The sequence below is a fragment of the Bubalus kerabau genome, chromosome X (genome assembly GCF_029407905.1).
Source record: "Bubalus kerabau isolate K-KA32 ecotype Philippines breed swamp buffalo chromosome X, PCC_UOA_SB_1v2, whole genome shotgun sequence".
NCBI classification, from domain to species: Eukaryota; Metazoa; Chordata; class Mammalia; order Artiodactyla; family Bovidae; genus Bubalus; species Bubalus kerabau.
In genome coordinates this window covers 142,009,286-142,025,540 of record NC_073647.1, presented here as the reverse complement: position 1 = coordinate 142,025,540, position 16,255 = coordinate 142,009,286, and the positions used below count along the sequence as shown (strand labels likewise).

The 16,255-nt window shown below is 38.4% G+C and overlaps 1 pseudogene; it reads left to right on the top strand.

The window, feature by feature from the left end:
* Window positions 1–2,628: 2,628 nt before the first annotated feature.
* Window positions 2,629–2,975, top strand: LOC129639840 (60S acidic ribosomal protein P2-like; annotated as a pseudogene).
* Window positions 2,976–16,255: the final 13,280 nt, after the last annotated feature.

The window sequence follows — 16,255 nt, the reverse complement described above, 5'->3', positions numbered from 1 at the left end:
AATATTCTATCTAGTAAATACAGCAAGTGTAACCATTTCACCTACAGTTACACATTTAGGTTGCTTCCATTCTTAGACTGTGATTAATATATTTATTTATCAGGTCTTCTAGAAGTAATTATATATTGCATTATACCACCTAGATTCCAAAAGAGAATTTATATTAAACATGTGAGCACTTAGTAAAGGTACTTTGATTTTGAAATAATGTCATTTTAAGAGCTAAGAATGCCTTAATTGGTGATAACCTTAGAAAGAGATGGGGAAGCAGGCAGATGTTCCTACCATAGAAGTCCAAGAAAGCTGAATGCATCCAAAATTATAAATTCATATTGTGAGCAATAACATTTTCCAATCTAAGACAGACTATCAGAGTGAATGTTCCAAGCTTACTTGGCATTGGCAGCTGCAGGAACTGGAAAGCCAATATGCCTCATGGGATGGGGGTGGGGCTCTGGCTGATGAGAAACACCGTTATGGTCTTCCATAGGTTGTGTAAGATCCTCAAGAAAATATATATTGCAGGTTTTTGTCTATATAAATAATTTGATTTTTAAATGTATGACAAAATTAATGGGCTCATTTGAATTAATTTTTTTTATGACACTAACTGTTTGGTTTATTTTTCCTTGTACAAGCTCCTCGATGTTTATGACACAAGAGATTGGTCTTAAGTAACTGTCAACTCTACTTGGATTTCTGTAATTTTTAACATTTAGAGTTATGGATTGAGAAGAGGCACTTAGATATCTCTTTATTTTTCAATCAAAGCACATGAGGATTCCTAGTGGTATCTAGGTACCACCTTTTCTTGTTCAGATCCTGGACCCATATCTTCATGTTATTATTTTCAAATATGCAATTCCTAGATAATTTTATATCTCCTGACAGGAGAAAAAGGTACTAACACTGTTATCATTCACAACACCATGACTCTTCAGAACCTCTTTGTATTGAAATAATGTAGATCTTCTTGCCATTGTAACATCCTAATACCTTGCATCATTACTCATGATTCTTCATCTCATGATCTCTATGATGCTGCCTATGAATATAGACTACCAGTGACTCTCTTAAAGATCATTACTGTGCTTCATTGGTGATGAACACACATGCAAATCTTACCCAGAATATGCAGGAAAATGTGAACAATAATTCATTTTCTGAAATATTAAATCATTGTGTTGTACACCTGAAACTAATAAACTATAAGCAACTATATGTCAGTAAGAATAAACATCTTTTAAAAATAATAATTAATTTTCTGGTCCTAATAAACTTACATTTCAGAATTTTATAGAGTAAATATTTCAGTTGCATCTTTTCTTGAATACATTATTCCACAATCACTGCATTTCTAGAATATGATCTTCTCAATCCTGACTATACCTCTTCTTACCACACACCACCACCAATAAGAAGGTTAGGCAAGGGACACTTGAGAAGAGTGAGAAGAGCAGAAAGAATATTTGTCCTTGGTCTGGTCCAGGAGAGGTCTTCCCAGAAGATACTGCTGGCCCCAGAGGGCCTCTTGGAAATATTCAAGGAAAGTATTCTAAAGCACTAGGCCCATTGTGTAGCCTGGGCCTAGGGGGCCTGGGGGAGACCCTCAGATTGCCCAGGTTTAAGGGTCATATGGAATACAGACACAGATGACATACAGAAGTTAATTGTTGCAGATAAATGCCTTAGGGAAGAGTATATTAACAGGAGATATATTGTAGGATAGAAGGGCAGCCAAGAGAGTATCAAAGATGAAAGGCAATGCCATGGCAGTGAAAAAAATCCTCATGATGAGTCACATGGAGGTGGATTCCCTGAAAAGACTCAGAAAAGAATCATTGAATTTTAGTTCTGTAGTTTTAAAATAGTGTTTCAAGCTCCAGGCTTTGTGGAGTTTTGCTGATCAATTCTCAATCCTCATCTTTTCTGACCTAGAAGTAGCATTTGACACTTCATCATTTCTACCTGAAACCTTTTGGTTACTTTGCTTCCAGGACATCAAACTCATGTAGTTTTTCTCCTAACTCTGGCTGTTCTTTCTCTGTCTGCCTTTATTTCTATTCACCTCATGTATCTCTAATCAGATTTCCCAGAGCTCAGTCCTTGGACTATATCTCTTCTATATTTAGTCACTCGTTTGGTGCTTCATTCAGTTATGTCACTTTAAATACCATTTACACACTCTTGATTTTCATAGTCATAGTAATCATATGGGGTCACATAGAGTCGGACATGACTGAAGTGACTTAGCAGCAGCAGTAATCATATATTCATCCCAAATGTCTTTTCAGAACTTCAGAATCATATAGCCTGCTACCTACTTGATGTCTGCATTTGGATGTTTAAGAAACATGCCTAACTAGTATGTGGAAAGTTGAACTCCTGATATGCAATGCCCCCAAACTTGACCCACTCATAATATACCCCATCTTATTTGATGACCACACCATCCCCTCTGTTGCTCATAACAAAAACCTGGATTCATCCTTCATTCTTCTTTTTCTCTTATACCCAGTGGTTCCCTGGAGCCTGTTTTAACTGACATATACAAGCCAATTATGGCTTTCCTTTCCATCCCTGAAGCCGCCGAGGCCGCATGCACTAGGCTACCCTGCCGCTGCTGAGATGCGTTACGTCAGCTTCTATTTGTTGGTCGCCCTCAGGGGCAATTCCTCTCTCAGGGCCAAGGAAATCAAAAAGATCCTGAACAGCATCGGCATTGAGGCAGACAATGACCAGCTCAATAAGGTCATCCGTGAGCTGAACAGAAAGAACACTGAGGAGTCATTACCCAGGATATTGACAAGCTGGCCAGTGTGCCTGCTGGTGGGGCTGTGGCTGTCTCTGCTGCCCCAGGATCTGCAGCACCTGCTGCAGGTTCTGCTCCAGCCACAGCAGAGGAGAAGAAGGAGGAGAAGAAGGAAGAGTCAGAGTAGTCAGATGACGACACTGGGTTTGGCTTGTTTGACTAGAGTCCCACTCCTGCAAATAAAATCCTTTTTATGTAAAAAAAAAAAAAAGCCAATTGTGCACTTCTTTTCCCAACTCTGTGTTCATATCTTAGGTACTTACAAGAGGTCCTGACACATAGTATGTATACCATTGTTGTTGTTTGGTCACTAAGTTGTGTCTGACTTTTTGTGACCCCACCAGGCTCCTCTGTCCATGGGATTTCCGAGACAAGAATACTGTATTGCTACCTTGAGAAAGAAAAACAGAGTTGGAGGAATCAGGCTCCCTGACTTCAGGTTATACTACAAAGCTACAGTCATCAGAACAGTATGGTATTGGCACAAAAGCAGACTAATAGATCAATGGAACAGGATAGAAAACCCAGAGATAAATCCACACACCCATGATCACCTGATCTATGATAAAGGAGGCAAGAATATACAATGGAGCAAAGATAGCCTCTTCAATAAGTGCTGGTGGAAAAACTGAACAGCTATATCAGATCAGATCAGATCAGATCAGTTGCTCAGTCATGTCCGACTCTTTGCGACCCCATGAATTGCAGCATGCCAGGCCTCCCTGTCTATCACCAACTCCCGGAGTTCACTCAGACTCATGTCCATCGAGTCAGTGATGCCATCTAGCCATCTCATCCTCTGTCGTCCCCTTCTCCTCCTGCCCCCAATCCGTCCCAGCATCAGAGTCTTTTCCAATGAGTCAACTCTTCGCATGAGGTGGCCAAAGGACTGCAGTTTCAGCTTTAGCATCATTCCTTCCAAAGAAATCCCAGGGCTGATCTCTTTCAGAATGGACTGGTTGGATCTCCTTGCAGTCCAAGGGACTCTTAAGAGTCTTCTCCAACACCACAGTTCAAAAGCATCAATTCTTCGGCACTCAGCCTTCTTCACAGTCCAACTCTCACATCCATACATGACTAACGGAAAAACCATAGCCTTGACTAGATGGACCTTTGTTGGCAAAGTAATGTCTCTGCTTTTTAATATGCTATCTAGGTTGGTCATAATTTTCCTTCCAGGGAGTAAGCGTCTTTTAATTTCATGGCTGCAGTCACCATCTGCAGTGATTTTGGAGCCCAGAAAAATAAAGTCTGACACTGTTTCCACTGTTTCCCCATCTATTTCCCATGAAGTGATGGGACCAGATGCCATGATCTTCATTTTCTGAATGTTGAGCTTTAAGCCAACTTTTTCACTCTCCACTTTCACCTTCATCAAGAGGCTTTTTAGTTCCTCTTCACTTTCTGCCATAAGGGTGGTGTCATCTGCATATCGGAGGTTATTGATATTTCTCCCAGCAATATGTAAGAGTGAAATTAGAACAGTCTCCAACATCACAGACAAAAATAAATTCAAAATGGATTAAAGACCTAAATGTAAGGCCAGATACTATAAAACTCTTAGAGGAAAATAGGCAGAACACTTGCTGACATAAACTACAGCAAGATCTTTTGTGACCCACCACCTAGAGTAGTAAAAATAAAAACAAAAATAAACAAACAGGAACTAATTAAACTTAAAAGCTTTTGCACAGCAAAGGAAACCATAAACTAAATGAAAAGACAACCAACAGAATTGGAGAAAATATCTGCAAACAAAGTGACTGACAAGGGATTCATCTCCAAAACATACAAACAGCTCATACAGCTCAGTAATAACAACAACAAAAAAAAATCAAAAATTTGATGGAAGATCTAAACAGACATTTCTCAAAGAAGATATACAAATGGACAAAAAACGCGTGAAAAGATGCTCAGCATCACTAATTATTAGAGAAATACAAATAAAAAATCAAAACCACAGTGAGTTTTTTGATGATGGCCATTCTGACTACCTCACACTGGTCAGAATGGCCATCATCCGAAAACCTAGAAACGGGACTTCCTTGGTTGTCCAGTGGTTAAGAATTCACCTGCCAATGCAGGGGACATGGGTTTGATCCTTGGTTTAGGAAGAACCCACGTGCAGTGCAGCAACTAAGCCCACATACCACAATTACAGAGCCCGTACACTAGAGCCTGTGAGCCACAACTACTGAGTCTGTGTGCCTAGAGCTATATTCTGCAACAAGAGAAACCACCACAATGAGAAGCCCATGCACTGCAACAAAGAATAGCCCTCACTTGCTCCAACTAGAGAAAGCCTACATGCAACAAGGAAGAACTGGCATAGCCAAAAAAAAAAAAAATCTACAAACAATAAATGCTTTAGAGGGTGTGGAGAAAAGAGAACCTTTCTAGACTGTTGATGGGAAAGAAAATTGGTGCAGCCACTATGGAGAATGGTATAAAGGTTCCTTAAAAAACTAAAAATAGAGTTACCGCATTATCCAGCAACTCTGCTCCTGGACATATATCCAGAGAAAACCATAATTTGAAAAGATACATGCACCCCAATGTTCACTGCAACACTATTTATAATAGCCAGGACATGGAAGAAACCTAAATGTCCAACAGAGGACTGGATGGATAAAGACAATGTGGTATATATATATATGATGGAATATTACTCAGCCATAAAAGGAATAAAATAATTGTCACTTACAGTAATACAGATGGACCCAGAGATTGTCATACTGAGCGAAGCAAGTCAGGGAGACAAAGACAAATATTGAATGATATTGCTTATATGTGGAATCTAAAAAAATGGTACAAATGAACATACTTACAAAAGAGAAATAGAGTTCAGTTCAGTTCAGTTGCTCAGTCGTGTCCAACTCTTTGCGACCCCATGGACTGCAGCACACCAGGCCTCCCTGTCCTTCACCAACTCCTGGAGTTTACCCAAACTCATGTCCATTGAGTCAATGATGCCATCCAACCATCTCATCCTCTGTTGTCCCCTTCTCCTTCTGCCCTCAATCTTTCCCAGCATCAGGGTCTTTTCAAATGAGTCAGTTCTTCGCATCAGGTAGCCAAAGAATTGGAGCTTCAGCTTCAACATCAGTCCTTCCAATGAACACTCAGGACTGATCTCCTTTAGGATGGACTGGTTGGATCTCCTTGCAACCCAAGGGACTTTCAAGAATTTTCTCCAACACCACAGTTCAAAAGCATCAATTCTTCTGCGCTCAGCTTTCTTTATAGTCCAACTCTCACATCCATACATGACTAATGGAAAAACCATAGCCTTGACTAGATGGACCTTTGTTGGCAAAGTAATGTCTCTGCTTTTTAATATGCTGTCTAGGTTGGTCATAACTTTCCTTCCAAGGAGTAAGTGTCTTTTAATTTTATGGCTGCAGTCACCATCTGCAGTGATTTTGGAGCCCCCAAAAATAAAGTCTGACACTGTTTCCACTGTTTCCCCACCTATTTGCCATGAAGTGATGGAACCAGATGCCATGATCTTAGTTTTCTGAATGTTGAGCTTTAAGCCAACTTTTTCACTTTCCTCTTTCACTTTCATCAAGAGGCTTTTTAGTTCCTCTTCACTTTCTGCCATAAGGGTGGTGTCATCTGCATATCTGAGGTTATTGATATTTCTCCCAGCAATCTAGATTCCATCTTCTGCTTCATCCAGCCCAGAGTTTCTCATGATGTACTCTGCATAGAAGTTAAATAAGCAGGGTGACAATATACAGCCTTGACGTACTCCTTTTCCTATTTGGAACCAGTCTGTTGTTCCATGTCCAGTTCTAACTGTTGCTTCCTGACCTGCATACAAATTTCTCAAGAGACAGGTCAAGTGGTCTGGTATTCCCATCTCTTTCAGAATTTTCCACAGTTTGTTGTGAAATAGAGTTACAGGTGTAGAAAACAATCTTATGGTTACCAGGAGCAGAAAGTGGAGAAGGAAAAATTGGGAGATTGGGATTGATACATACACACTACTATATATAAAATAGATAACTAATAAGGACCTATTGTAGAGCATAGGGAACTCTACTCAATAGTCTATAATGACCTATATGAGGAAAGAGTTTGAAAAGAGTGGTTTTTACACACACACATAAACACATATGTATATAACTGATTCATTGTGCTGTATAGCAGAAGGTAACAAAACATTGTAATTTAACTCTACTCCAGTAAAAAAAAAAAAATACATTGCCTGTTTAATTCTTCCAGTTACACTGTAGTTGATTTTCTTCTGGTTATAATCAATTAAAATTAAAGTTCACAGTTTCTGTTTTAAATATCAGCAGTTGATAGTGTTAGATGGTAGAATTGGAGTTCCTTTAAAACACTTTTTTCCTCTCCCCAAATTTCTTTCTAATAACACTTATTAACTTTTAATTAGACATTTATGATTTTTATAATTTTAAGTAATATAATTTTAAACAAAAAGCCAATTTGATTAAATCAAATATATACATACATATCAATAAGAAATCAAAATTTAGTTTTTTTGTCCCTTCAGATTTTATCTAATAAAGAGGCTCTTTCACCCATGAGCTTTACTTTGTTTAAGGGTAGATAGAAATTGGTTTTTGGTAGAAAAGCCTAGAAGTTTCCTTCTTGTTACCGGAGCTATTAAGAGCCACAAACTGCTAAAATGAGCTCATTTACTTTAACATCATCCTCCAGATGGGGGGAGCTGGGGCAGTATGCAACAACAGCAACAGCTGCTGCTGTTTCCAGTAACAATGGAGGGAAGAAGAGCCTTTCTTTTGGCCTCTCCCATCTCTCCTTCCAGTTTTTTAAGGCCTCAAACTCAGCCCTACTTGAGGTGAAATGCTCAGGGCCTTGAACTTAGCAAATCAAGGCTAAAGGGCTACACTGTTATGAGTCCCAGAGGTATTTGTTTCTTAACATTCTCTTCTTTCTTTATAGTTTATAGCCTGCTGACTCCAGAAAGAGGACTTAAGATGCAGTATTTCATAGATCAGGAACTCCAGAGGCTCAAAGGAATGCACTTCCAATGTGGAAATTTCTGGCCTTTGCATGAGGGAGGTATTTGGAAGTAAGTCATACCACATAGGTAGCTGTTGGCCTTCCAGGTCATCAAAACTAACCCTGGGAATATTTTTTAAAAATATAAAAAGTACTTGGAAAGTTACTGCAGGAAAACAGCAAAATCCACAGAGTAATCATGTACAATGCTTGCTCTCCAACATGCCCACCCACAGCTCTACCCAACTCTTGATTTTCTACTTTTTGCTTCCACATTTAGTTCTGACACAAAATGCTTTAGGAATGAATCTTATCTTTCGCTCTGCTTCTAATCTGGACCCTTGCACTTAACTTTAAGGGTCATACATGTCCATATTTGATCCCTATGATTATAAAAATTCACTCTGAGGGGTTGGAGACTGACAGGCAGAGGTAACACACAGATGTATAAGCCTGCAGGCCAATAGGAAGCAAAACCTACTCAAGTAGTGCCTTGGAAAGATACTTTCCCTGCAAACAGGTTTTATTTACCATTTGAAACATGCAGAACCTAAAAATTAGTTTTATTGTTATTTTGTTGTTTTATGTCCCACAAATAGCTTAGTGTTGAGAAAAAAAAAATCTGTTTCTTTCTAAAATTTAACCTGAAATTAGCTTGGCTCTCTTAACTAGGACTGACAAAATGCTGGGTTGTGGAAGCAGAGAAGTCAGTATAAATTAGCAAAGTCAGTGGGCCAGGAGAGAGCTGAGGCCTGACTCTGGGTGCAGATCCCAGGTAAAGATGTATTAGCTGGTCTAGATGTGAAGAAAGCCTGAATCTGCTCTATACCAACTTTTATAAACACAGAATAGTTGAGATATTAGCTTATAAAAAGTATTCCTCTGGGTTTAACCAAAGAAGTATTTTGAAAAACGAATATATCAAATGGCAATTTAAATACTTCAAGTTTTTAGAAATCTCTCAACATTAATCTTGTATTTAATGTTCATAAATGATTTAATGTTCTAGTTAGTATAATTTTCCATGAATTGCTAAAAAAAAGTTTTCCTTTGATCCAGATTCCTGCATACAAGAAATGTATATAAATTGGCAGTTGTTCATTTCACAATAAGAAATACTTTTTTGAAGATGTCCTGAGAAGCTACAAGATTCTGAATCTAAAATAAACTGTGTTCAGTGCAATGTTACTGTTATTGTTGTTGTATACTTCTAATTGTTGGAGGGTTCTTCAGTAATTTAATTCTAATACATACACTGTTTATATATGAGATACACAGTAACCTAAAGAGAATCAAACATTCCCGAATTCTATAATTTTGTCATTTAAAGAATGCTATATAAATGGCATCATATAGTGTTAGCATTTTGGGATTGGCTTTTTCTACTCAGCCTAATTCCCAGGAAATTCATCTGGGTTGGTACATATAGCTATAGTTTGTTCTCTTTATCTATGACTCTATTTCTGTTTTGCTATGTTTGTTCATTTGTATTTTAGATTCCACATATAAGTAAAATGATACAATATTTGTCTTTCTTGGTCTGACTTATTTTACTTAGCATAATACCCCCTAAGTCTATTCATGTTGTTACAAATCATAAGATTTCATTCATTTTTATGGCTGAGTAATATTCCTGTGTGTGTGTGTGTGATTTTATCATCTCTCTATAAACACTTAGGTTACTTATGTATCTTGGCTACTGTAAATAAAATTGCAGTGAACACTGGGATGCACATATCTTTTTAAACTAATTTTTATTCAGATATATACTCAGAGGTGGAATTGCTGGATTGTACAGTAGTTCTATTTTTTACTTTTTGAGGAACCTCCACATTGTTTTCTTTTTAAAAATATTTATTTTTGGCTGCATTGGGTCTTCATTGCTGCATGGGGATTTTCTCTAGTTACAGAGAGTGGGGGCTACTCTCTAATTAAGGTGGGTGGGCTTCTTAATGCAGTGGCTTCTCTTGTTGTAGAGCATGGGCTCTGGAGTACACGGCTTTGGTAGTTGCTGCATGTGGGCTCAGGAGTTGTGGCTCACGGGCTCCAGAGCACAGGCTCAGTAGTTGTGGTGCACGGGCTCATTTGCCCCACAGCATGTGGGATCTTCCCAGACCAGGGACTGAATGAGTGTCTCCCACATTGCAAGGTAGATTCTTAATCACTGAACCACCATGGAAGCCTCATACTGTTTTCAATAGTAGCTGTACCAATTTACATTCCCACTAACAGTACAGTACATGAGGGATCCCTTTACTTCACACCTCACCAACATGTTATTTGTTGTCTTTTTGGTAATAGCCATTCTGACAGGTGTGAGGCAATATTTCATTGTGGTTTTGATTTGCATTTCCCTGATGGTTAGTGATGCTGAAATCTTTTCATGTGCCAGTGGGCCATGTGTATGTCTTCTATGGAAAAATGCCTATGTATGTCCTCTCCAACTTTTTTAATCACATTTTTAAAAATATTGAGTTGTTTGAGTTCTTTATATATTTTGGATATTACCCCTTATCCGATATATCATTTGCAAATATCTTCTCCCGTCAGTAGAGAGCCTCTTTGTTTTGTTGATAGTTTCCTTCACTGTACAAAGCCTTTCGGTTTGACATAGTCCCATGTGTTTATTTTTGCTTTTGTTGCCCTTGACTGAGAAGACATACCCAAAGAAAATACCACTATGACCAAAGTCAAAGAGCATATTGCCTGTTGTCCTCTAGGGTTTTTATGCTTTCAGGTCTCACGTTTAAGTCTTGAATCAATTTTGAGTTTCTTTTTGTATATGGTGTGAGAAAGTAGTCTAGTTTGACTCATTTGCATGTTGTTGCTGTTCATTCACTAAATCATTTTTGACTCCTTGCAACCCTATGCACAGAAGCACCCCAGCATTCCCTGTCCTTCACTATCTCCTGGAGGTTGCTCAAACTCATGTCCATTGAATTGGTGATGCCATCCAACTATCTCATTCTTTGTTGCTCCCTTCTCCTCCTGCCCTAAATTTCCCCCAGCATCAGGGTCTTTTCCAATGAGCTGGCTATTCATATCAGGTGGCCAAAGTATTGGAGCTTCAGTTTCAGCAACAGTTCTTCCAATGAACCTTCAAGGTTGATTTCCTTTAGGATTGATAGGTTTGATCTCCTTGCTGTCCAGGGGACTTTCAGGAGTCTTCTCCAGCACCACAGTCCAAAAGCATCAATTCTTTAGTGCTCAGGCTTCTTTATCGTCCAACTCTCACATCTGTACATGACTAATGGAAAAACCATAGCTTTGACTATATGGACCTTTGTCATCAAAGTGATGTCTCTGCTTTTTAATATGCTGTCTGGGTTTGTCATAGCTTTGCTTCCAAGGAGCAAGCATCTTTTAATCTCGTGGCTGCAGTCACTGTCTGCAGTGATTTTGGAGCCCAAGAAAATAAAATCTGCCACTGTTTCCATTTTTTCCCCATATTTGCCATGGAGTGATGGGACTGAATGCCATGATCTTCATTTTTTGAATGTTGAATTTTAAGCCACTTTTTTTTACTGTAGCCGTCTAGCTTTCCCAGTACCATTGTGTATTCCTGCCTCCTTTGAAAGAAATCCTTTTTAAAAATGCATTTCTGGATTTGATTTGTTGATGTTTTCTTTAAGATTTTTGCAACCAAATTCATGGAAGACATTTGCATATACTCTTCTTTTTCTTTTTTTTCCTTTCTCCTTCCTTTCTTTTCTTTCTTTACTTGCTTCCACACATCCATCCATCCTTTCTTTTTTTTTAAACTACTTTTGTCTGGTTTTGATGTGAGAGTAATGCCAGCCTCATAAAATGAAATGTAAAGCATTCCTTTCTTCTTTATTTTTAGAAAAGTTTATATAAACTGGTGCTAATTCTTCTTTAAGTATTTGGTAGAATTCTCCAATGAAACCATCTGGGCCTGGAGATGTCTTTTATAGGAGATTTTAAATGATGAATTCATTTCTTTAATGACTATAGGACTATTAAGATTATTTAATCTTGCTTTGATTTGGTAATTTCTAGTTTCTGTAAGAATTGGTCTATTTTTCCCTAAGTTTTAGAATTTGTTTATGTGTACAAACTTCTATGTAGTATTCTCTGCTGGATCTACAGTGATATCCCCTGTTTCATTCCTGATATTGGTGAGTTTTGTCTTCTCTCTTTCAATCATTATCAGTCTTGCTAGAGGTTTATCAATTTTACTGATTTTTTTCCCCTAAAAACCAGCTCCTTGTTTCATTAATTTTCTCTATTGTTTTCCTGTTTTCCATTTCATTGATTTATAGTCTTATAATTATTATTTACTTCCTTCTTCTTGCTTTGGGTTTATTTTGCTCTTTTTTAGTAGCTCCTGAGGTAGGAAGGAAGATTACTGATTTGAGACTTGTCCTCTTTTCTAATATTAATAGAACCATTCAGTGGTATAAATTTCTCTCTCAGCACCACTTTAACTATGGCGCACATATTTTTGATTTTTTATGTTTTCATTTGCAACAAGTTCTACGTATTTTTAAAAATTTCTTTGAGACTTCTTTTTAATTCATGGATTACTTAGAAGTATGGACTTACTCTGCCTCATCATAAATGGTTGAAGTGGAAGTTCAGCTGCCCCCTTGGCCCTGCTGACACTTTCCTGGCAAAAATGGAACACCAACTCTTACTGCCTTGTTGTCTTTGAGTGGAGGTGTAATTGCAGCTTCCCCCAAACCTTACTGACACTAAGGAGAGGGGAAGCCAAGGGATGATTTACAATGATTTGTTGTAGGATGAGAACAATAGCTCACCTCCCAGCTGGACTCCAGTGAAACTCAGTTGGAGTGGTATGATTTCTCCATTGGTGTTTAACTGGAGTAGGGAGGTTACTGCTAAAAAGGTTTTCTGTTGCTAGGTTGCCCCTTTTCTCAATCCTTTGGGAAACTGTAATAGGCTTTTCTTGGAGCTTTTTTGTCTGTGCCTGTTGGTGGTTCAGGTTAGAGGTTTCTATATCATCTGAGACATATGGGAGACAATAAGAAAACCCAGGGAACTTCACCACTGTCTTTCAGCCCTAAGTCCTTAGGCAATGTGCCTTATTTTTTCCACCTTTCAGTCTTCCTATGTTTGTTTGTTATGTTACATCCAGGGATTTTTAGGTATAACAGAGAGGACCTGGGAGGAATGGGACTATCCCATCTTGACTGGAACCAGAAATCTATGATAAGTTTTTGATGAAGTGAAGTGTTAGTCACTCAGTCATGTTTGATTCTTTGTGACCCCATGGACTGTAGCCTGCCAGGTTCCTCTGTCCTTGGAATTCTCCAAGCAAGAATACTGGAGTGGGCAGCCATTCCCTTCTCCAGGGGATCTTCTCAACTCAGGGATCGAACCAAGGTTTCCTGCATTGCAGGTGGATTCTTTACTGTTGGAGCAACCACGGAAGCCCTCAAGGGTTCTAGTACATGAAAAGTTGGGAGACATTACTGTAGTATATTGTCAGATGTTTTCCCTGTGTATAGATTTTTGTGTATTTTTCTTTAAAAATTATTTGATTAGACTACATATATGACTTTTATATGTCCTTTTAATATTATAACAAGTAATTTTCAATTCTTTCATAATCTCCTCATAAGCATAATGTTAATGGCTGATTGAATCATCCTTCTAGTATAGCTACATGGGTTGTTTCTACTTTTTTACCATTACAAATAACATTATAATAAATGTATATAAACAAAGAGCTTTTCTTTAGTTCAGGTTATTTTCTTGGTTTATATGCCTATAACTTAAATTATTATGTTAAGGCATAAACATTAAAGTCAATTGGCATAATATATTTTAATTTTTATTGTATTATGACAAGGGAGTACCCCCTTTTCACCTAAAACCCAGCTTTACCTAAAGACCAATTGAAATATCTTTCTGAACTGATATAAAATTGTTTCATATAAACTACATTGGAAAAGTTGATGTGAAATGTAGAAAATTGCCCTAATCCACGGGAATCATTATTCAGTTCAAAAAAACAAAAACAAAACAGTGTGCGGCTACTTCAAAATCCTCAGGAAATATGCCTGACACATTCTTTGAAGTGATTCAGAGTCTGAAACAGGTAAAATGGTAGCTGTCTATGTTATTCCCCATGGGTGATACCAAGGAAACAGAGGCAATATCTTGGGCAATCTGTGTTTGTTAGGACAAAGGGGTTGCCTGGTGCCATTTCACAGTCTCTCTCTCTCTCTCTCTCAGGTAACATGACTTTCTAGAAAACCTTAGGTTTTAAAACCACACAAACCTAAGTTCAAATCCCATCAATTCCAAATCCTCTCAGGGTATCAATTTTCTCATCTGTATACTCATTTATAAAGTTACCTTAATGATTTACTTAACTGAAACAGGTATGTGAATGTTGCAGCATACTATCCAGCATGTTTTACAAAGAATATTCCAGAGCAAACCTCCTACACTGAATGCTAGTGAGAGCAAGTATAAAACCGCTAAAATCCAAGGATTGCTGCATCATTTGACCTAAGTATTGTGCTTGTACCTTCCATTTGCCTCTTCGAACCCCTTTTACCCCTTTTCCACCCAGCTCTATACCCCAAGGGAACACAAACTGAAGCAATGCCCTGGAGAACAGCTGAAGACCTCTTGGGTTTGGGGCCATTCTGCCTTCTCTCGCTGGTGTCTTCTCTCTTCTCATGTAGTAAAACCCACAACTCTATGGAAGACATCAACACTGAGGAAAAATTCTAGATTGCGATTCAAGGGACAGTTCCCCAAAGCTCTACAGGACTGGGCTAACAAGGGAGCTGCTGCAGAACCAGGGAATCACAGCTGTCAGTTCCAGAATCCTATAGCCTATGTCACAATCCACGGGATGCCTTACCTGTTGCCTCTCTTCCCAACGTATTCATTTCCCAATTCAGGTTTCACATGAGAATGTTTAATTGGTGGACCACAAATCACATTCAGAATCCTAGCTACAAGGGGGTTTTACAGTCTTTGCAGTACAAAAAGGCACACTAGAAAAAGGTTGGAATAGAACGGTGAGCCACTCCTGAGCATCTGCTGCAGTATGCCATCAAGCTCAAGCAGTTGGTGATGGCCTTTCTTTGGCATCTGAAAAGTCTGGGAGAAGTACAACTTAGATTGAGGCTTATAATTAATGAAAGAGTCCATAAATGGAATGAAAGGAGTTGACTGCAAGCCTCAAAAGAAGTCACATGAAAATCATCTTCTTAAAGATATCAAACATAAAGATCTTCACAAATGCAATCTTTTTAAATAATGTAGTCTCTGCCTCCTTTCCTGATGCTAGAAAGGAGCCTACAGAAAAATACCTTAGTACACATACTAACAGGGAGACAATTTCAGGACCTGGATCTGGGCTATGCACTCTGGTAAGTCTGTGCAGCATAGGAGATGGAGCTGGTAATTACTCTGCATGAAGATGTCTCCCTCAGTGATGCTGTAGGTAACCAGCATAGTTCCTCCTCTGCTGCTAATACTTTGGAAAAGCAAATAAGTACAAAATTTTTTATTTCAGTTTAATAATTTTGTTCTAAGCTTACAAAAATAAGCAAGGGATTATTGGAGTTATCCCAGAAAAACATTGACAATTAGTAAAGTAAGATAACTAAAGAACAATTGCAATTCCAGTGAACATGACTTAGGACCACAACATGATTATAAAATAAAATTAAACAATCACATGTATGTACTCTATTTGGAGCAAAAGCTTTTAGGGGGGAACCATTGCTCAGCCTAGGATGACATTTCCCAAAGTGGGTTTCCAAGGATTCCAATAGTGCTTTTTGGTGTTGTCAGTTTTTTATTAATGATCACAAAATCCTCCCATTGCAGTATGCCTGCACCTTTGTGATATGACTCTGCCCTTTCTCCCACCCAGAGATTCTATTTATCCACCCCTTTAAATATGGGCTGAACTTGACTTGCTTTGACCAATGGAATGTGGCAGAAGTGATTTTTTTCATGAGTTCCAAAGCCTTGGCTTTAAGAAGCCATGTAACTTGTACCTTCCCCATCTTGAACACTGCCCTGAGGCTACCTAAGGAAACCAGTTTAGCCTACTAAAGGATGAGAGCCTGCATGGAGGGTAACAGGCCAGCACCAACTACCAGGCATATGACTGAGGCCATCTCAGACATTCCTATCCAGCCAACCTTACAACAGAATGCCACTTGAGAAATAAGTCCAACAGAACAGCTCAATCGACCCACAGAATCATAAGAAATAATACATTGATGTTTTAATCCAAAAATTAAAAAAGACTTCCCTTAGTTGCCCTCTTAGAGTTACTTTTTACGATAAGATCCAGGTTCATTAATTTGGTTTCTAAGGTCCATCATAACATGTTGCTTACAATACAGACCCTGAAAATCTCCACTAAGAGCCTAGATTCTGTTTATGATTCTATGTAATGGGAAATGTTCGCCTGTTTTCCTTAAGGAA